This window comes from Pistacia vera, unplaced genomic scaffold (assembly GCF_008641045.1).
Source record: "Pistacia vera cultivar Batoury unplaced genomic scaffold, PisVer_v2 Contig80, whole genome shotgun sequence".
In the NCBI taxonomy this organism is placed as follows: domain Eukaryota; kingdom Viridiplantae; phylum Streptophyta; class Magnoliopsida; order Sapindales; family Anacardiaceae; genus Pistacia; species Pistacia vera.
In genome coordinates, this window is record NW_022196668.1 from 258,989 (window position 1) to 271,916 (window position 12,928).

The following is a 12,928-nucleotide window of genomic DNA, read 5'->3' on the forward strand; positions in this document are numbered from 1 at the left end:
GTTTTTTTTTCCATGAAGAGCTGCTAAAAGATTTCTCTAAGTTATTAATTCATTATTGGGTTTAGGTTTAGGAATGTTAGCAAGAGTTAGAAAATGGTTAGTTAAGTAACCTATAGACTGAGCTAGTTAGCTACTGTTATGTGTTAGTCAGCTACTGTTATGAGCACTATAAAAGTGCATTTACTGTACAAACTTAAGTAAGTAAAAAACGTGAGAATTTTTAGAACCTTCTGTTTACTTTTCTCTATATTTTTTTCTCTCTGTTTTCTCTCAAAACTCTCATGGTATCAGAGCTGTCGACTAATGTCAAAGATGACTGATCTTACTCAATTCTCCTTCAATCAAAATAAATTAGATATCAAATCTATCATTGAGCTCGTTAATTCTACAAACACTTCATCAATGTCTTCTTCTTCTCTTCCTGTAATTTCCCCCAAATTAACTAGGGATAATTACATATTCTAGAAATCACAAGTTCTATTTGTTGTGGGCTCCCATGACTTAGAGGAGCACCTTATTGGACTGGTTTCATGTCCAGCACCGTTCGTTAAAGTTCCAATTGAAGGCATTGAGTGGTCGACAGAGAAGAAGTCTAATCCAGCGTATAATCAATGGAAGAAGACAGACAAGCTATTAGTAAGTTGGATTCTTGGATCTATATCAGAATCTATGTTCTTAGTAGTGTCTAAGTGTCAATTTTCTGCTGATATGTGGATTGCACTGGAAAAAGAGTTTCTTACGGAATCTAGAACTAAAACTGTGCACATTAAGAGTTTGCTGCAAAACACTAAGAAAGATAATCTTAGCATTAATGAATATTTATAAAAATGAAAGGATTTGCTGAAACATTGTCAGCTAGTGGAATTTTAATTTCTGATGAAGAACTAATGAACTACATTCTTGATGGTTTAAGTTCTGAGTATGACGCCGCTGTAGTAAATATTGCTACAAGATTGGAAGGATAGATCCTATTTCTGTTCAGGAAGCACAGATTATTTTGCAAAAATATGAGCTCAGGTTAGAAAGAGCAAATCTAGTTGCAAATTCTATTGTCAGCACTGAGTTTCATGGAGGCTCAATCCACCTTGCTAATCTCACTACTGGTACAACTCAAACAAAATATCAGAGTGAACAGTCCTTGCCTAATACTGGATAACACCAGTTTTCACGTATACAGAACCCTAATCTCTCCTCCCACAATTTTGCTTCTCATCAACCTGGTATTAGTTTCAATCAGTCTATGAACTCAACACCATAGAATCACTTTTATCCCTCACAATTCACTGGTGTTATGGGAAGAGGCAAAGTTATATGCCAAGTTTGTGGAAAAAGTGGACACCTTGCACTGAATTGTTATCATCGGTTTGACACAAGCTACACTGGAAGAAATAGCTCACTAGTCAGACCACCACCAAATTTTGATAATAGTTACTCCAGAGCTCAAGTTGGGTTTTAGAACTTACCATATTTCACTCAGAGTTCACCTCAACCTTCGTATCACCCCAACATAAGTCACCAACCTTATCACCCCAACATAAGTCACCAACCAATTGGATTTTCACCATTGTCCTATCCCAGCTCAGGAACATAAAACCTTAGTGCTAGCTTTCCATCAAGACTTAACCAAAGCTCAGGCCAATCACACACAAATTTTGGCCCTCAATCAGCCACAACTACTACTCCTAATCAAGTATCTCTGTCCCAGACTCAGCCATCAAATTACTCTGATCCTGCTGCCAACTACATTCTGCACCTTCTACTGTCCAGGATGCCGCGTGATACATGGATTCTGGAGCCACAGATCATGTGATCTCAGACCTGTCTCAACTTGCAGTAAACTCAAGCTACACTGGCAATGAGCAAATTCAGGTTGGAAATGGTGAGTTACTCTCTATATCACATACTGGTTTTACTTCATTACCATGTCAATCTAGGTCTCTTTACCTTAAGCATGTTTTATGTGTTCCTCAAATTAGAAAAAATCTCTTAAGTATATCCAAATTTACTAAAGATAATGGAGTTATTGTTGAGTTTTCTACTGATCACTGTGTTGTTAAGGAAAAACAGTCCCAAGCTGTTCTTCTTCAAGGAAAGCTTAAAGATGGTCTTTACCAACTCCAAATTCCAGCCATTCCCTTTGTCTCCAAGTCCAATCTGCCTGCAGATCATTTAACCTTTCCAATTTCAATTCTTAACTCATCAATTGGAGCTCCTGCTCAATCTCAGTCTTCACAAACTTTGTTTTCTACATTTCCTGTTGTTCATACTACTAGCAATGCTAATAAATATTGTGAAATTACAAATTCTAATAATGTTGTTGTTAATAATTGTTCTCCTGCATTTGTACCTATTTGTGATAACAATGCTAAGTCTGTACATGTATCATCCTCTAATAATGATACTGAAACCAATTAAGCTATGATTCAGTCTTTTTCTGCTGCAAAAACTAATGGTTTGTTATGGCACAAACGTTTAGGTCATCCAAATGCCACAATTCTTGCAAAAATATTGCACTTTTTGAACTTAAAACATACAGTCACAAGCACGTTTGATTTCTGCACAGCTTGCCAATTTGGCAAACTTCACCAATCTAACTTCCCTAGGTCTAATTCTAGAGTGTCTAAGCCTTTAGAACTAGTACACTTTGACTTGTGGGGACCATCACCTGTACCTTCACCTGAAGGCTTTAAATATTATATCCAATTTTTAGATGACTATAGTAGGTTCACTTGGATTTTTCCTTTGAAAGTTAAGTCTGAAACACAATCTTTGTTTATTCACAAACTAGCTGAAAGACAATTTAGTACAACTCTGAAATGTGTTCAAACTAACTGGGGAGGTGAATATAGAAGTTTAGTTTCCTATTTTGTTGATCATGGCATTACCTTTAGGCATCCGTGTCGCTATACTCATAAAAAAAAGGTTGTGTGGAAAGAAAACATCGACAAATTGTAGAACAAGGCCTCACACCCCTTGCTCAAGCTAGTATGCCCCTAAAATATTAGTGGTGTGCTTTCCAAACTGCTGTCTATCTTACAAATAGGCTACCTACTCCTGTTTTGTCTAATCTGTCACCTTTTCAGGTTAAATTTGATCACCCTCCAGACTACTTAGGGATTTATCCATTTATTAGACCTTATAACTCTCATAAGTTTGCATTAATTGTTCCTGGGGATACATTGTCCCTGAATCCTCAACTCTCCAAATCAGTAACTCTTGAAGATCTTACTAATTCCACTGTTTCTATAGGAAAAAAAGATTTGCATCTTCATTAGTCTACTCGGTTCAATATCTGCCTAGGAACTATGAGAGGTTTAGCATATCTTCACGAGAGTTCAAGGCCAAAGATTGCACATTGAGATGTCAAAGCAAGTAATATTTTACTCAATGCAAACTCTGCCCTGAGATATCAGATTTTGGATTGGCAAAGCTGTATGATGACGCAAAACTCACATCAGCACAAGAGTTGCAAGGACCATCTAAGCTTCTTCAATCATTTCTTGACTGCCATTCTTCCTTAATACTTGTAATGTGCTACAGAGTATTATAGGATGTAATCTATACATGCTATCTTGGAAGTTACCAACAATACCTAGTAGATTTTGTTGTAAGGTATTTCAGAAACTCAGCATACATGTATTGATGAAAATGACTGAGAGCAATACATGTATGTTGAGAGAACTATATGTGTCATCTTTGATTGTCACATAGTGATTGATGCTAGAATCTTTGGAGGGGACTAGATTTGTGACTGTATTGCTTTATTATTATTCAAGATTTGCTAAATGTTAAAGGTTTTCACATTGTAAAGGCGAGTGGGCACATGGGATGTGGTTGATCATTAAATTCAGTTTGATAGCAATATCCAAACTTGACTTTTGGATTTTTACCATGAGAAACACTTAATTATCTTGCAATGGTTATCTGGCACCAGAGTATGCAATGCATGGACACCTGACAAAAAAGGTTGATGTATTCAATTTTGGTGTTGTTGCTTTAGAGTTATCAGTGGAAGAGCAAACTCTGGTACTAACTTGGATAGTGAAAAGATTTATCTTCTTGAATGGGCAATTATATAAATTTGAATTTTGATTTGTTTTGTTTGCTTGCTTCTATGATCCCTAGTTAAGAAAAACACATTTCTTTTGAATTGCCTATGTACTATTTCCAAGCCTAGAGTCGTCATGAAAGTAACCAAAGTTTGGGGTCGATAGATCACAAATTAATAGAGTTCAATGAAATCAAAGCTCTTCGAGTAATAGCAGTGACTAATGTTTTAAACAAGAATCAAATGAGTTACCGAACACTGAAAAATTGTCCATGAATATTTCAATGGACTTTTCCACCATATTCGAGAAGATAGACATCATGCATCTTTGAAGGTGGTTGGAGCGTTGCACAATCCAAATGGTATCCTCCGATAGACAAATGTTCCATAAGGAGATGTGAATGTGATCTTCTCTTCATTTTTCGGTGCTATTGCGATTTGATTGTACCCCGAGTATCCATCAAGGAAACAATAAAACGCGTCACCTGCTAATCTCTCCAACATTTGGTCAATTAAAGGTAGTGGAAAGTGATACTTGTATGTTGTGGAGTTTAGCTTTCGGTAATTTATACACACTCGCCATCCCGTAACTGTTCTTATTGGAATGAGATCATTGTTGTCATTTTGCTCAATGGTTATACCTCCTTTCTTTGGCACAACTTGGACCGAACTCAACCATGTACTATCGAAAAGTGGATATATAATTCCTATGTCTAACAACTTAAGTACTTCTTTCTTCACCACTTCTTGCTTTGATGGATTCTATATCATTTGTGGCTGCACTGTAGGTTTGTAGCTTTCTTCCATCAAAATTTTGTGTGTGCAAATAGAGGGACTTATACTCTTTATGTCCGCAATTGTCTATCCAATAGCCTTGTTGTACTTCCTCAATACTCTCAATAGTTTCTCTTCCTCTACATCATTCAAAGAAGCATTAATAATAACAGGAAAAAAGTTAGACCCTTCTAAGAATGCGTACCTCAAGTGAGATGGAAGTTGCTTGAGTTCAAGTTCAGGTGGCTGCTTTGCTGGTGACTTCGAATGACTTCCCACTACTCTAATTCCACTAAATTTGTGGCCACTTGGACTTTCTAGAGATGGTAAGTCATTTGAAAAATTATCACACTCTCTTAGTTCTTCTCTAAGTACTTCTTCATCCAAAGTTCTAGAGTTGACTAAACAATTCTTTAAAAGGGAAATAGGGAAATTTTCTTTTAGGGTTTCAGCTACGACATTATCAATTACACTAATTTCAAAACATATATCTACATTGGAAGGATATTTCCTAGCGTCAAATACATTAAATTCTAATTGCTCATCTTCTACCCTTAAAATTAATTTTCTTTTGTGAACGTCTATCAAAGTACTACCCATTGCTAGAAAAAGTTTTCCTAAAATTAGAGGAACTTCCCAATCTTCTTCCATGTCTAACACTATAAAATCTAACGGAAAAATTAAGTTCTTTACCTTTATTAAGACATCTTCTCCCACTTACCTATGGTATTTTATATATCTATCTACTAACTGAAGATGAACCATGCTTTGTTTTACTTCTCCCAAGCCAAGCTTCTTGTACATAGAAAAAGGCATCAAATTAACACTAGCTCCTAGATCACATAAAACTTCAAATGCAACTGCCAATTGTACAAGGGATAGTAAAACTCTTTGGATCTCATAGTTTCAATGGTAGTTTCTTTAGTATAGCGCACTATATTCCTTGGTAAACATGACTATCTCATGTTCTCCAAACTTCCTTTTGTGTGTTAGGATCTCCTTTAAGAACTTTGCATACTTTAGCATTTGCTCCAACATATCTACAAAAGGAATGCTAATATGTAAACTTCAGAACATGTCTATGAAATACAAATTGCTTGTCTACCTATTGCTTCTTCAACCTGTGCAGGTATGGTATTGTAGTATCCACTTTCCTCTCATCTTCAGCCTTTTTCTCCTCTTCCTAGGCTGTGTCACGACATTGTTGATCTGCGCCATGGCATGCATCATTTTTTTTCGCTGTGTTGCAACATGAGCCATGTTGTGTCAGGTCATGCATGCTTTTGCCCAGTTTCATGTCGTCTTTTTTCTGTTGTGGCACAGCATGAGTCATGTTGTGCCATGGCATGCGTGCTTCTACCCAATTTCACATTTTCAACAATTTCTTGTTTTCAACAATTTCTTTACTTTCAACTCCTCTTTTTGGTTCCTTCAGCTCCTTAACACTTCTTAACAAGATGGCATTGGTTGCTCCTTTTGATTTTTCTCTGTATCACTTGGTAAAGATCCTTGAACTCTCCTTGACAAAATATTGTGAATTTGGGTCATTTGTGTTTCAAGATTTTTTATCGAGGCAGACTGATTTTGCAAGAGTACTTCATATTTCTGGAGCTGATTTTCATTCTTCTCAAATCTCTTTCTCGACTCCTCCATAAATTTTGTAAGCACATTCTCCATATTAGATTTCTTCTCTTGAGTTTAAAAACTAAGAGGTGGTTTATTGTCAACATTGTTACTCTAGGAGAAATTCAAGTGATTTTGCCATGCTGGATTGTAAGTGTTGGAGTATGGATTTCCCTGCCCTCGCTGAAAGTTGTTCACATAATTCGCTTGTTCCGATTGGGCAAATGGATTCCCTACTTGACAATCTCCAGATAAATGATTTCCTGCACCAAATTCACATGTTAGAGAAGGAGTTTGAGTGGCATTCACTTTTAGAGCAACACCACCTAATTGTTTTTGGATGGCTATATGTTGAGCAGCCAATCCAACATAACTGTCAACTTCATGCACTCCTGTTGCTCTCCTTGTTGTACTTCTCTCTTAGGACTTCATGTAGTTATTACTAGCCATCAATCAATTAAATTGTAGGTATTCTCTAGTGATTTATTGTGCAATGCTCATCCACTTGCAGCATCAATCAACACTTGTGTATTTGGTAACAACTCATTGTAAAACGTCTGCACTTGCAACCATATTAGCAAACCATGGTGAGGACACTTCGATAAGAGATCCTTATAATTTTCCCATGCTTCATAAAGTGACTCAATTTCTTGTTGGGAAAAATTAATAATGTCATTTGTCATTTAGGCCGACTTGACAAGAGGAAAGTATTTTATAAGGAACGCTTGAACTAACTCATTCCAAGTAGTGATACTCCTAGGTGGCAGTGCAATCAACCAAGCCTTAGCTTTATCCCAAAGAGAGAATGAAAAAAGCCTAAGCCTAATTGCTTTAGCAAATACCCCATTGTGTTTGAATGTTCGCAGAGCTCCAGAAAATTTGCTATATGCAAATTAGGATCATCACTTGGCAATCCTCCAAATTGTAATGTTGTATCATCTAAATGATGGCTAGTTTTATTTCAAAATTATTTGCTTGAATTGGTGGTCTCCTGATGTAGATGAACACCCTTCAATAGTAGGACTTGAGTAGTCCTTCAATGCTCTTTAAATAATTATAGCTCCACTAGCCACATTACCCCCTTCTGCATCGTCCCCATGGACTTCCTCATTGTTTCTTAGATTATTTCATGTCATCAAATCAACCATTGAATTGGATTCTTGTGTACTAGCTTGTATCCTTACTTTTCTCAACTTTCTAATCGTTCTCTCAATCTCATAATCGAAAAGATCAAGATCTGCACCTCTAGAACATAAGCTCTCAAAGATCTAAAAACACAAAAAATTTAGAACTAAAAATTAAAATGCTAAAAACAAAAAATAAAATAAAATTTATACGAACCAAATTAGCAACTAAAAAACTTGTATTGATATTGATAATATAAAAGCAATTCCCCAGCGACGGCGCCAAAAACTTGACAGGATTATTCGCAAGCATGAAATCGCACAAGTAATAATGGATAAGTATCTAGATATCAAACCCTAAGGAATCACTATTATCGATTACCAAAGTTGACTATCTTATTACTATTTGATTAACAGAAATTTTGTGAAGGATTCTAACCTAAATTAAACAATTAAAACAAATTAAAAATCTGGAAAATAAAGATTTAAACAAAAACTCTTATTGTAATGCAAGATGACTAAACTTAGGGCATAGATTTCACATCAACTCTATTCCTATGCATTGATGATTATTGCTAAACTTATTAAGCTTCTTCTATAGGCTAAATTCCTTAACATTCTAATAATTTCTCTTGAACAATTATCAAATTAACCTTCAATTACTAATCCAAAATATCTCTAAATCAGATTTAAGTATTAGAAAGATCATTAGTTCTATGGAATTTACCAAAGCTTCATAGATCGTGGTAAACTATCTCTAGCGTTCGCTCAACCTAGGGTTTTATTATCCTAGACCAACTAGATATCATCTCTCAATCTCAATCTAGTTCATGATTCATTCAACTCTCAGGCCCTTGAGAATTAAAAGCATAACGCACAATAATAGAACTTAGAATAATTGCTTAATAAAATTTAACAACATAAATCACTGCATATTCATAAAGATTGGGTTACATCCTAGCCCTAGAAAACTAATTAATGAGTTCATAGTCATCATGAATAAAAAAGTCATTATTGTTGAAAGAATAAACATGAGTTCAAAATACATAATAAAGAAGAATCAAAGCTCTAAACTTTGTTTGCCTTAATCTCCAAGTTGCGAATCCTCTTTCTCCTTCTTTCTCACTCCCTTAGTATGACTTAAAGACACCTATTTATATTACTAGGGTATCAAGACTTCATTTAAAATAATCCTATTCAGACTAGACTTCATAACATTTTAAAAGTAAACGTATAAAGTCATGCAGAAGTAGGAATCGTTGTCATGTCATGGCATGGGTAGACTTGTGCAGCAATATGTGCACCAACCGTCAATTTCATCTTTGTCCAGAACCAGCCTGGTCGCAACATGAGTAAACTTGTGTCGCGACACACAAATATGCATTTTTTTCTTGTATAAAGCTTTTTGAATTTGACAAAGTCTTCAATATACGAAGTGTAGGTGTTTCTATTAGCTCTCCAGTGCTTCAAGAATCAACAACAAATGAGGTCTACGGCTCCAGAATTCATCAAAATACTGAAGTATGCCTGAGACTTTAATGAATTTCTAATTTTTGCCCTTTATCTTCAAACTTTTTAACCCTCTCATATCAACTCCAATTCCTGAACCATTCGTTCGCTCACATTGCTCTTCACATAAATGTCTTTTTAACGTCATTGACCTAAAAACACTCAAAATATACTCATGATCCCATAAAAGATAATAATGCAACAATTAAGTAAAATAAGTCTAATTCAAACAATTATCCCCATAAATCACCAAATAAAAGTGTGTTTCCAAGCTTTTATCACATTTCCACAATGGTATTTTGGTACTTTAGTTTAAAATCAAAGAGATTGAACAACTTCAAGGTGTCTATTCTTTCTTTCAGCAACGTTGTTTTATTGAGGTGTATCAATGCAAGTTGATTGATGTAAAAGGCCCTCATCTGATCGGTATGTGTCATGAGTTCCTGGTTGAAGTATTCTCACTATCTGATGGGTGTATCAATACAAGTTGATTGATGTAAAAATGACATTGCATTAATTAGAATGGAAGTGGTTTCGTCCTTTTTCAACCAGCTAGACACCAAAAATTAAACTATATAATATAATGTTAATGATAATAATTTTATTCTTCAAAAAATGTTTCCAAATATCTTAACAGAAAGTACATATAATAATTAGATATGGGAAGATGGCAAGTTGGTGGCATTGAGAAAATAGAGGAAGACAGAAAGTGACTGATCAGGCATGAATAACGGGGACTTGGTGGCCTGTGCCACGCATGGTGGCCAAAGTCAGACCCTTCTCATACCTCTCCACCCATCTAGCTACTTCTTTTTTGTGAAACCATGCCCTCCATTCTTCCTCTATTATTTATTAAATTATATATATATGTGTATGTGTGGACATAAATTTTAATACCTGTAGATCCAGATACGCATTCGGAATCCAAGAGCTTCTTAATGATGGGCAAGACACTGTCGGGAGAGTCACTCCAGTTCCTAATAACGCCACTATACAAACACGTTGCAACACAATTACAAATTAATTATATATAATTAGGTTATGATATATATTCTGTGACATTTTAATTGCTCAATTTAATAGAGTTTTATGTTAAATTACTGATCTAATCATACATGCAACATGTACATGATGACATACTCATATATATATACAACGAGCTGTGGAAAATGGATGGAATTGAAAACTTGGAGATTGGTGGATGTGTAGAAAAAGTTAGTGAAAATGAGAGGTCAAGAATAATATGAAGAACTAAATGTAAGGTTCTGATGTTTGAGATTTTGTCAATTCTTTAAGAACGTCTCATTGGCTATGATTTTTTGTCTACCTAAACACAGTGAAAAGCTTGAAAATATTTTAGACATACTGGCCATGTGACTAGTAGCACCTGAATCAATGATCCAGGTGTAGGAATCAAGTTTTTAGAGCGTTCATGAGACATCTATACATAAGAAAACCATGGAACAAGAACATGTAAAGGTGGATTCAAAGCTAGTACTAGACTCCTCTATTTGGTTTAACAATTGTTGGAGCTTTCCAATGTCCTTTCAATTAAACCCTTCTGGTCAATATCCATTACTTCCATGCACAATTGTGGTTTGATTTGCTCGGCCTATCCGGTTAGGTTAAAACCTTCCATGGTTGCCAAGTTGCTTCAGATTTTATGGCTTCCCATGTAGCTTCCAAGATGTGGCTAGTGTGTGCCTTTGCTTATTACAAGAGTCACACCAAAGCTTCTCTTTTTCTTGGAATTTTCTATCATTATAGGTTTTGTCATAACAAGAGTCAAATTTTCCGTGGTTCCGTCTATACCCTCCATGATTTTAGCACCCACTAGTTCTTTCGTTGCTTTTCTCCCCTCTAATGATAGCAAATGCTTCATCAAGATCTAGTAGATATGATCTCTCTCGAGGACTCAATCTCTTGCATGATCATACTCTAAATTAAGTCCCAACAGAAATTGTCTAAAATGTTCCCCTTCCATAAGATCTCTTATCGTCTTTGTATCTTCAAGGGATCGTAACTCCATATATAAGTGCAAATCCAATTTGGCCAGCAGTCCTTTGACTATATTGTCGTAGTCCGTGACATTCATGGATCCATACTTTGTGTTAAAAATCTCTCTCTTAATTTGGAATATTTGTGTAGCAAAACTAACTTTGGAATATGTTTTGTTCACAACATCCCATATCTTTTTTACTGTGGGAAGTAACATTTAGGTTATTGTTGAAGTGAAGGCTTGAAATGCCACCGCATTGGAGAGTTAATGGAACACTGTCGTTTTAGGGGTTTAGTTGAGTTGGATCCTAACAGCTGATCCAACACTTATCCAATGGCTGAAATCCTTCCTACAAGTCAACAGTATAAAAGGAGAAAAAAAAAATCAGATTCACCTAATTTTTCTCTTTCAGAGCTTTCTCTTATTGTATCAGTTGCTCTCTGCTAGGGCTTGTGATTATGTTCTGAAATTTGGTTGTAACTTAGGCATTAGTCATTCAGTAAAGGGTAATTGCTCTTATTCTAGGGATTTCGGGTTTGAGACTCTCTAAAGGTCAAGTTACGAGTAGTTTCAGGTTGAATGGGAAAGATTCTTATGTGACTTCTTGTAAGATTTGTAATCTTTGATACACTCTTAATAATAGTGCAGCAGGCTCTCCCATTTTCGGAGCTAGACGTGGATGTAGCTTGCTCAAATCTTGAGTAAGTGAACCATGATAAATCTTGGTGTTCTTGTGTGTGTGATCTGTTGATTTGTGTATGTTTGTGAGTTGTTTTATTCTAGATTGTAGTATAACACTGGTATTAGAGCGATTGGTGACTAGATTTGGGTTATCAAAATCTCAAATCAGATCTGGAAGATTTCTAGGGTCCTAGGGTTGTCAAAATTTGGGGCTTTCTCAATTTTGGTAGTCCTCGATCTAATTAGGAGTTCATATATCAGAAATCTGAGTGAATTGTTGTCAATTAGACAAATTAGGGAAAAATCTAAGGTTTACCGAATCTTAGAAAGTCAAGAATAGTTCTTTGTTCTTACGCCTGTCAATCCATCAATCAAACCTAAAAACACCTCACCATGACAAACAGTACTACCCAAATGGAGATCACCCAATATGATGGGAAGATTGACTTCGGTAGTTGGAAGAAGAAGATGAAGGCACTTCTCTCTCACAACAAGGTTGGTCTTGCACTGGAAAATGATCCCAAGAAGTGGTCTGAAGAGAAATTAAAGAAGAAGGAGGAGATTGACAAGGAGGCATACGACCTAATCATGATGAATCTCTTAGATAGCATACTGAGGAAGGTTGATGGAATCGAAACTCCTCTTGCATTGTGGGGTAAGCTCGAATCCTTATATGCTCTGTAATCTACACCGATTTAGCTTTCCTTAAAGGTGCTTTATTTTCATAGATGGATAGCTCTAAGACCATAGAGGACAACTTAGATGAATTTCTAAAAATGACCTTGATTCTAAAAGGCACAGATCAAGAATTAGGAGAGATCGGTCTTGCTATGATATTATTGAACTCATTGACTGATGACTACCAAGTAGTCAAGAATGCACTTCAGTACTGTGGTACTATACCTAGCTTGGACTTAATAGTAGCAAGACTTAAAGCTAAGAAGTTAGAACTAAAGTTCCAAAAACGAAATGGTAGCAACCTGTATGTGAGGGGTAAGCCTGAACTTAGCCAATTTGGAAAGAGAAATCAATACAGTCAGGGGTCTAGAAACAAGAAAAGGAGTAAAGGGAATAATAAACAAAAGGCAGAAACACAAAAGTGTTTTTTCTGTAATAAACCTGGTCACCTAAAAAAGAACTGTTTTGAATGGATTAAGAAACAAAAATAGG

At 35.7% G+C, this 12,928-nt stretch overlaps 1 non-coding gene across 1 annotated transcript; it reads left to right on the forward strand.

The window, feature by feature from the left end:
- The first annotated feature begins 7,024 nt into the window (after positions 1–7,024).
- LOC116117177 lies at positions 7,025–7,130 on the forward strand. The gene has a single exon (XR_004125923.1). It is a non-coding gene; the product is annotated as a small nucleolar RNA R71 (small nucleolar RNA).
- The last annotated feature ends 5,798 nt before the right edge of the window (positions 7,131–12,928 follow it).